This window comes from Aquarana catesbeiana, linkage group LG07, assembly GCF_042186555.1.
Source record: "Aquarana catesbeiana isolate 2022-GZ linkage group LG07, ASM4218655v1, whole genome shotgun sequence".
Taxonomy (NCBI): Eukaryota; Metazoa; Chordata; class Amphibia; order Anura; family Ranidae; genus Aquarana; species Aquarana catesbeiana.
The window spans coordinates 168,098,819-168,108,534 of record NC_133330.1 but is presented as its reverse complement, the minus strand read 5'-3'; the positions used below and the strand labels follow the sequence as shown (position 1 = coordinate 168,108,534).

General features: G+C 43.0%; 1 protein-coding gene across 5 annotated transcripts in view; it reads right to left on the bottom strand.

Moving 5' to 3' along the window:
- PLPP6 (phospholipid phosphatase 6) overlaps positions 1-4,075 on the bottom strand; it is a 36,619-nt gene extending 32,544 nt beyond the window's left edge. Inside the window, exons 1-2 of one of the 5 annotated variants that reach the window (XM_073592863.1) lie at positions 3,858-4,075; positions 460-579 (exon numbers count right to left, since the gene is read on the bottom strand). The gene's annotated coding sequence lies outside the window, so the exon portion shown is untranslated. Of the gene's footprint in view, positions 1-459; positions 600-3,857 lie in introns of all 5 variants that reach the window. The other 4 variants (XM_073592864.1, XM_073592862.1, XM_073592861.1 and 1 more) reach the window with 4 other exon arrangements.
- Positions 4,076-9,716: the final 5,641 nt, after the last annotated feature.

Genomic DNA, 9,716 nt, shown 5'->3' with positions numbered 1-9,716 from the left:
GCTGTTTGCTGTGGGGGCACCAGGCAGGAGGGAGGGGCCAGGAGCACCAGCGAGGGACCAGAGAAGAGGAGGATCTTGGCTGCTCTGTGCAAAACCACTTCACAGGGCAGGTAAGTATAACATGTTATTTTTCTTTTGTTTGTTTAAAAATAACAAAGACTTTAGTATCACTTTAAGTGGACCGTGCATCACTACCAAGTATTTAAACTATGTTGCTGACCTGAGCCATAGCTGGACCTATATCCCTACCACCAACTCAATTATTTGTAACATTATTGTGCACCCCCTGCCTAATGTGTTATTTTGTCTAATATGTTACTGTGATTTGAGGCTGCGACCACGTCTGTTGAATGTTACCGATGTAATAATTGGGCCCTGCCCTATCTTGGAATTTAATAATAAAAATTATATTTGAAAAAAAAAAAAAAAAAAAAAAAACAATAAAATAAAGCTATTTACCGAAGATCGCAGAGTCTGGTCCACTCACCAAGGCTCTGGTGAAGTTGCTCAGTCATCAATCGGAATCCTGGGAGTTCGGAGGATCCCAAATCTTGCCAGAATACACTACTTCACCATGCACTAGGGGAGGAAACCAGGGTCTAAGGTAAGGAACATTTCTATTTACATGGGGGAAGGAAGGGCTGGTAAATGGTTTTCTTTTTTGTAACCGGGGATGAAAAAAAAAAAAAAAAACACACACACACACACAACACTCCCTCGCAGTTGAGCTGCCCTCACCCTGCAAGGGTTAAAAGCTTGTTTAGGTCTAGAGGGAACAAAAAGCAGTTTTACTAACCAGAACCTCCTTTCCCACAGAAGCTGGTGCTCTCCACTCCTCCCCTCGACTGTGGCAGTGGATTGTATCTCAGTTTTCACAAGTTCAATGCAGGGGTATGGGCTCTGCATTGGACCTATTGTGAGACCAATATTGTGGGACCTATTGTGAGGACCTGTGACCACCAGGCTGAAGATAAGAAGATGCTGCAGGGACTGGTCTTCCTGCAGAAGCAGAAACTCAGGTAAGTAAAACTGCTTTTAGCAGCCCCCTAGACCTAAACAAGCAGTTAACCCTTACAGTGAAGAGCAGCCAACTGTAAGGGCAGATTTTTCCTTTCACTGGAGTTCAGCTTTAAAGATACCCTGCCACCACCCCTTGCTCTTAAAATAAACAACACAAGCTAAAGTAGTCATATAATCATAAGTCAGGCTCCATCTTTTGTAAAATCTTTGCCTACGGCTTCAGAAAGAAAAAACTTGTATTTTTAATCTCTTCCAACGCTTCCAGAAAGGTCTGAGGCTCTGCGTTCCAAAGAGATGTCACTGCGCCCCCTCCTGGACCCGACATCAAATTCATTGGCCGAGGAAGCCATGTGTGATCTGCCAACGTACATCATGTGGTTGGATTGTGCCAGGGACCATGCTGGACAGATTGGATTATTTTAGTTTGTATAAAAGCGATTCTGTGGATAAACTGAGGTCGGTGGATAAACGGAGGTCTAGGACTTCCTATGGAACTCTGTGCTGCTCACATGTCACTTCAGTAGAAAGGATTTTTAAATAAGAAAAGAGGAGTGTCTGGTGTCCAAAGTGATACCACACTTGATGGAAAGATATCAATCATTTATTGAGAATCAAAAACAAACACATCGAGCCAACACATTTCAGGGGAATGGCCTCCCCCTTCTTCAGGGCTATTGGTACTGCCTCTGTACCATTCCAGCCATAATCTGTCAGCACAAGGCTCTTTACAGAGACAAGTACCACCAAGGAGCCCACCTATCTCAGTTGATACATACTAATAGCCTTCAAGAAGGGGAGGGATGTTCCCCTGAAATGCACTGGATAGATTTGTTTATTCTTGATTCTCTATAAATGATTGATATTCTTGCATCAAGTGTGGCATCACTTCGTACACTGGGGCGTCTCCTCTTTTTATTTAAAGACGTCCATCATGAGAAGCATCCCAAACTCCTGCCAGGACTGTGATGGACATCAGTGCCCAGGAGGATGAATAAACTGCATCTCCTGGAATAGAGAGAATCCGACACTCCTGGAAGGGTCAGAGACGATCAGAAATACACATTTATTGTGCAGTAAGAAAAAGATTATACAAGGACAACAGTCTGATTCAGGATTAGAAGTGCTTCCAATGTTTGTCCTAATAAGCATGGGGTAATGACAGGGCCTCTTTAGGCCCCTCTAAGCATCACAATACATATTAGGATGGCCATACACGCTTCAATAAGTGATTGATTTCTCTTTTAATTGATCTATTCCGATGGGAATAACTGATCTATAATCCACAACCCATACACAGGGAAGTGGATTTCGATCGATAGCTAAGATATGATCATAAAGTTATTGATCACATCTCTGTTTTCACCATGCAGTTTCACAATCCGATCAAAATACAATCTAATTCTTGAACAAAGCATTTTAGTGGTGACAATTGAAGCATCACAATCTATTATTTTCCATTATGAAACCGATCTAAATTGGACAAAAGGAAAGTTATGGCATTTCAGTCGTTTGCCAATTTGATTGTTTTGATCGAATCGCACATTGATCGGGTTAAAAAAAAAAAAGTGCATGGCTACTAGGGATTGGCAAAAGTGTGTTTGGACACGAGTCTGAACCAGCCCGAGTTATCCCACCAGGAAACGGTCAAAGCCAACATCCAATCATACACACGTCCCTTAGACTGGCCATGCACGGTTCAAATTTTGGCCGGTTCAGCCAGGAACTGCCCGAGATTCGAACATCGAATCAATTTGATCAATCAACTTGAGTACAACCAGCCTGCTGAACTATATTGCGATTATCACAAGTGGCTGCTATAACCGCTAACGATAATCTCTGTCTTCTCCTGGCGGGGACGGCTTCTCCTGGAGAAGACAATGGCCCGGCAGGAGGGATTCCCACACTAACACTGCCTGTGTTGATGGAGGAATTTAGCGAAATTCACTCCGTGTGTGGCTGGCTTTACATACGTGTGGCTGTGGGCTACGATTGCCACATCATCCCTTTAAAACCGAACACATAGGAATTACACAGGTTCTGAGGCTGATTTAGGTGGTAATTAAACTCAACTGGTGCCATATGCCAGTGTTTCTCAACTCCAGTCCTCAAGGCGCCCCAACAGGTCATGTTTTCAGGATTTCTCTCCGATGAAACGGCTGTGGTATTTACTAAGGCGGTGAAACTGATCAAATCACCTGTGCAAAAATCATGGTAAGCCTGAAAACATGACCTGTTGGGGCGCCTTGAGGACTGGAGTTGAGAAACACTGCCATATGCATTCAATCAGCCTCAGAACCCGTGTAATTCATATGTGTTCAGGTTTAAAGGGATGAGGTGGCAACCTTACTGCGGGCAGAGAATGGCTCCACCGCCTATGATTGGCTGTCAGGGGACATACTAAAAGGAATGACAGTATAGAATGTCGGCTTCCTGGTGGGATAGCTCAGGTGGGTTGGAGAATTGAGCTCATTGCTATCATCTATCCAATCAGGACAGTCCTTGTACTATACACCTGGTGGGTCTCTTTCTACATGAGATTGTACAATCAGATTGTACCCTGTGTGGTGAGATGAATCTGTTACCAAATAATACACTGGTATATAATCTGGGGATGATGTCATGCAAGAGAACATTGTACAGGACAATCAGATGATGTGTGACACTGTAATCCACTGTGCAATGGCTTGTAACAGGGAATGATCTCATATATGGATACATGGTTAATTCAATTAGAAAACAATAGCATATGAAAGGGACACCACAAAGCGATCGATAACATGAGCTGTCTATGGCGATTGATGCAGGATGACGGCCATATCCCTCCACCTGTCACTCACCTCAGACAATCCCAGTACTATCACTGTGACTGCAGCCAGCAGCTCCTCTACACTCCCGTCCCCTCGTATACACGTCCCCTGATGTCACACAGCGCAGCCTCCACGTCCTCACCGTGCTGGGAAACCTTTGCACAAAGTGGCCTAACAGCTGCCATGCTATGGTTGGCACTTCCGCGTATTAGAGAATAAGAAGGCGGGGATGTGCTGTGGAAGAGGACACATTGTGATTGGCATACTACAGTCCTCTCTTCTGATTGGGTGAAAGGAGCCCTTGACACCTGTCCGACTCCGCAGCTGATATAGCCGCTTGCCTTCAGAGGGCAGCTCTCCGCCCCCTAGTGGTACCTGGAGGTATTTAGGTGCCAGTATGTAAGGAGAAAGGAGCTTTGCGGGGAGGCGGGTCTTATTTAAAGAGACCCTGTCACTACCTACATTCACAGCCAAATGATCTGTACTGCATGTTCTTACAGAAGTTCTCGTACTAAGCAGAGACCATAGTGCCCCTAACCTACTGCGCTACCCTGTATCATTCATAGTTGCCAACAGTCCCGATTTTCCCGGGACATTAGGAAACTCAGACCCATGGACCAGTCTGAGCCTGTCCCAGGTGGAATCCCAGAAAATAGGCGTTGTCCCGAGCAGGGGCGGACCAGGCAGGGGGGGTTTGATCCCCCTAAAAAAGGCGCACCGCTCCGTTGTCACCCAGTGCAACATGAGCATGGTCAGACGGTTGGCAAAAAGGTGTCATTCCAGGCCGCCCTCATTGTAAGCTGGGAGTTGGGACTGGGTGATGGAAGGAGAGGGAGGGATGTAAGGGAAAACTTCAGCCAGCTACTGGCTGAGAAGGTAGCAGTAGGCGGCCCTCACCGTGTCCCAGCCAATGGGTGCCCTGTCCATTACTGCCCCTGTTGTGGCATGGAGCTGCTGTGGAATGACACTGCAAGTGATTGAGGTGAGGAACACAATGGGGTTGATTTACTAAAGGCAAATCCACTTTGCACTACAAGTGCACTTGAAAGTGCATTTGGAAGTGCAGTTGCTGTAGATCTGAGGGGAAGATCTGAAATGAGGGGAAGCTCTGCTGATTTTATTATCCAATCATGTGCAAGCTAAAATGCTGTTTTTTATTTTCCTTGCATGTCCCCCTCAAATCTACAACGACTGCACTGCAGTGCATTGTAGTGCAAAGTGGATTTACCTTTAGTAAATAACCCCTAATGTGTTATGACCAAACACTGCTAGAATTCTACTCTCTCTGCAAACAACAACGTTTTTTATCGCCGAACTAAAGTAGGCAGCAGGGACAGTCATTTCGCACGGAAACCGGATCTCTCTCTCTCTCTCCTTCCTTTCTCTCTTTCTCCCTCCATCCATGCCTATTTTCTCTCTCCCTCCCATCGCTCTTTCTTTCTTTCTTTCTTTCTTTCTTTCTTTCTTTCTTTCTTTCTTTCTTTCTTTCTTTCTTTCTTTCTTTCTTTTTTTCTTTCTTTCTTTCTTTCTTTCTTTCTTTCTTTCTTTCTTTCTTTCTTCCTTTCTTTCTTTCTTTCTTTCTTTCTTTCTTTCTTTCTTTCTTTCTTTCTCCATCCCTCTTTCTCTTTTTTCTTTCCATATATATTATCACATTCTCCACTATGTAAGTCATCTCAGACTCTATTTAACCACACCCCTTTAAGCCACACCCAATATTTAACGTAATTTAAACCACGCCCATTTTAGTCATCTAAAATCGAATGGGTGTAGTTAAATTGTAATGCATTATTTAAGTATTTCTCTACAATTTCCAAACCCACTGCTGGGGTGAAGAATCAATGTTATTATTTATGGTATTAACCACTTCCCGCCCGCCATATAGCAAAATGACGTCTGGAAAGTGGCTCTGTTATCCTGACTGGCTGTCATGTGATGGCCAGCAGGATAAACCACAATAATGCAACGCGGCAATCGGTGGTGTGGTGTGTCAGTCTGACACACCGCATCTCCGATCTAGGTAAAGAGCCTCTGACGTAGGCTCTTTACCATGTGATCAGCTGTGTCCAATCACAGCTGATCACAGTGTAAACAGGAAAAGCTGTGTATCGGCTTTTCCTCGACTCACATTGACAGGCGCGAAAACAGGAGAGCCGATCGGCTACCCTCCTGACAGACGGGGTCTGCACTGATAATCAGCGCATTGATTATCGGTGCAGACCCATCGAGGATGCCCACCCATGACCAACAGAGATGTCCACTCATAACCACCAGGTAAGCCCACTAGAGCCCACCAGGGATGCCAATCAGTGCCTATTAGGGATGGCACTCTGTGCCCATCAGTGATGCCTGCCAGTGCTGCCTATCAGTGCCATCTATCAGTGCCAACTATGAGTCCCCATCAGTGTCACCTATCAGTGCCCATCAGTGCCACCTATCAGGGCCCATCAGTGCTGCTTATCAGTGCCGCCTATCAGTGCTGCATATAAGTGCCCCATCATCAGTGCCACCTCATCAGTGCCAATCAATAGTGCTTCATCAGTGCCTGTCAGTGCAGCCTCATCAGTGCCCATCAGTGGAGAAAAATTACTTATTTACAAAGATTTGTAACAGAAACAAAGAAAAAAGTTTTTTTTTTTTTAATTTTCGTTCTTTTTTTATTTGTAGCGCAAAAAATAAAAAAAACAGTGGTGATCAAATACCACCAAAAGAAAGCTCTATTTGTAGGGGAAAAAAATTTTGTTTGGGTACAGCGTCGCATGACCGCATAATTGTCACTCAAAGTGTGACAGCGCTGAAAGTTGAAAATTGGCCTGGGCAGGAAGGGGGAAGTGCTCTGTGTATTAAGGCTTGAACATGCACTACAGATCAGTGTTAATTTTGATGTAAAGTTTCAATTTAGTCATACTCTTGACTAAAATGCCATTTTAGTTTTAGTCATATTTTAATCTTTTGGCTAAAATGCCATTTTAGTTTTAGTCGTATTTTTGTCTTTTGACTAAAATGTCATTTTAGTTTTAGTCGCATTTTAGTCATCTCAATTGATTTCGTTTTAGTCATATTTTAATTGACTATAAAAGTCACTCAAAATCTGTAATGCCCACTTACTGCTGGTGTGGGAGATACACCATTGTTTTAATGATCAGTGAGGTTTTTGCTTCTGAACTCAAATATGGGACATATACCGTATAGTCAAAATTTAGTTTTGCATTTAATCTATCAGACCAACAAAATATATTGACAGCTATTCATATTCACGTTATATTCAACCCGGTAAGCTCTTACAATGAGCAGCTATTGGAAAACTTTGCTATGTGACAGATTAAATCTGAACAAAATGTGACAGTGCGTGCAAAGCACAATGAAGACAGAAGAAAATATTCAGAAGGTACTATCCTCCTGAAGCATTTATCATCCACCAGAAGGGAATCCTAATAATCAAATACCAAAGAAGAAAGTATATAAGCGACACCTCAGGGAATATTAACTACTTTACCTCGGGAAGGTTTTACTCCCTTCATGACCAGGGCATTTTTTGCTGTTTAGCACTATGCTACTTTAACTGGCAAATGCTCAGTCATGCAATATTGTACACAAATTAAATTGTTATTTTTTCACACAAATAGCTCTATTTGTGTGGAAAAAAAAAATTGTTTTGACGGTATTTAATCAACACTGGATTTTTTATTTTAAGCTATATAAACAAAAAATACTGAACATTTGGGGGAAAAAACATGTTTTCTTAGTTTCTGTTTTAAAATTGTGCAAATAAATAATCTTTCTTCGTAAATTTTATTTTTTTTAAATGTATTTTACTACATTTATTTGGTAAAAATAAACCAAATCGGTGTACATTATTTAGTCTGTGTGAAAGTTATAGTCTGTACTGATGGCCTAGCTCATTTCTTGAGACCCTTAAAATGCCACCACAGTACAAATACCCCTCAAATGACCCCTTTTTGGAAAGTAGACAGTCCACGATATTTAGTAAGAGGCATGGCAAGTTTTTTGAATTTGTAATTTTTTGTCACAATTTTTTTGGAAAAAGAAGAAATTAAATTAAAATTAATTTCTTTTTTTTCCCACATTTGTTTGTTTTACATACTGTTACCAGTGCAGTACAGCTTCATCATATGACTGGTGTGGTGGTGATCAGGAAAACTGACTGGTGACAGTATGTATAAAAAATAAAAATAAATGATTTTCAATTCAAATTTTTTTATATATACTGTCATCAGAGCAGTTCCGTGACACCATAGTGACACTGTACTACTCTGGGGGGGGTGATCAGGGATTTTTTTTTAAACTGTTATTGCTTATAAGAGTGATGTTCCCTTTTATAAGCACTAGTTAGCAGTCACGAATGGCTGTCCATTCACGACAACTTGCTTTCTGTTGATATGCTGTGATTGGCTATGACTATCGGCTAATCACATGGTACAGGATGTCAGGTCCCATGTAATAGCTATGGGCCAATCACAGCTTCACAACAATAAGCAAGCAGTCATAAATGGAAACCATTCATGACTGTTTGTTTAAATTGTAATTATGTGATCACTATGTCCAATCATTTTACCATATGACCAGTCAATTTTGCTATATGTTTTTAATGCTGACTTATGTTTTGGGTACTTTTGTTATTTCAGTGTTTATTTACCTTTGTAGATGGATCTTTGTTTATTATCAGGGTGTATGCTAAAGCACATCCTCAGTCTTGAGGAAGTAGAACAACAGAGAAATGTAGACTGAATGGGATACGCTATATTGGGATGTCTCTAGCTTTCAGGGATACATTTATTGTAATCAAAAGAATATCCTTTTTTACTTTATGTTTGTTGGATTTTACTGATGTGTATACAATAAAAGCGCATGTTTTAGCTATTAATATTTTTGTATGTGTAGCACCCTCTACCAATAGGTAGGTGCTAGTAAGGGTTATTTTACTAGTGACAGTCAGCACAGGCAAATTTAGGCAGGCCTTTGCTGCAAGCTAGGCCTGTCTGTTTTGATCTGGGAGTGGTCAGAGTAGCAGTGGGTGTGACCACCTGTGCTCTAGCTCTGAGACGCCTCCCCTGTTTCCAGAGAGAAGATTCTGGAAAAGGGGCTGGGCCTGGAACTGGAGTGGCAGGCAGCTTGTGTGTGAGCCCTGACCAATCCCCAATCGATTGGCAGGGGACGGGCCTCATATATAAGCTGAGGTGACATGCCACTGGGGGGGAGAAGTCGGCTGAGTGAAGTGAGGAATGGAGTGCTAGGCAGCAGCAGGAGCCTATCCTCATCTGGGGGGGGGGGGGGTGCCGATCGCAGGAGGTCATTGACCTCTACATGGTCATTGGCAATGTCTCTGCCACCACACTGTCAGATGGCAGGGAACTCCTGGAGCAGAGGGGCAGGTGAAGCTGTCGGAACGCATTGTCCAGTCAAGTTCCTCATCAAGGACTCAGGGCTGTGGAAGGTCGGTGAGTGTTACCACAGTGGTGGGCTGGAGGTGCCAAGGAGTCTGTGAGGGAACTCTGATTTTACACAGTCTTTGGCAGAGTCTCCATCAAACACACGGTGGATGATGGGGAGTCCTGAATCAGAAAAGAGACTGTGGGGATCTGTGTCAAGTCGATGTGGCATGAGGGCACATGATTTGCAAATTGGGCTGACTGGGAACAGTAGTCCATTACCTAAAGTCCTGCTTTTAACCTACTAGGCCTCCGTGGAGAGGTTCTGCAGGCCTCAGGCCTAGTAGCAGCGAGCAACCAGAGCCAGTAAAGGGACTTATTCAGAGTGGGCCCCTATTACCCAATAGAAGAAGATGTGACATACTTAATTTCAGTAACTACAAGTTTGTGCAGGAAGAAACCAGTGTGGGTGGAAGGAACTAAGCTTTGTGCAGGAGGGAAG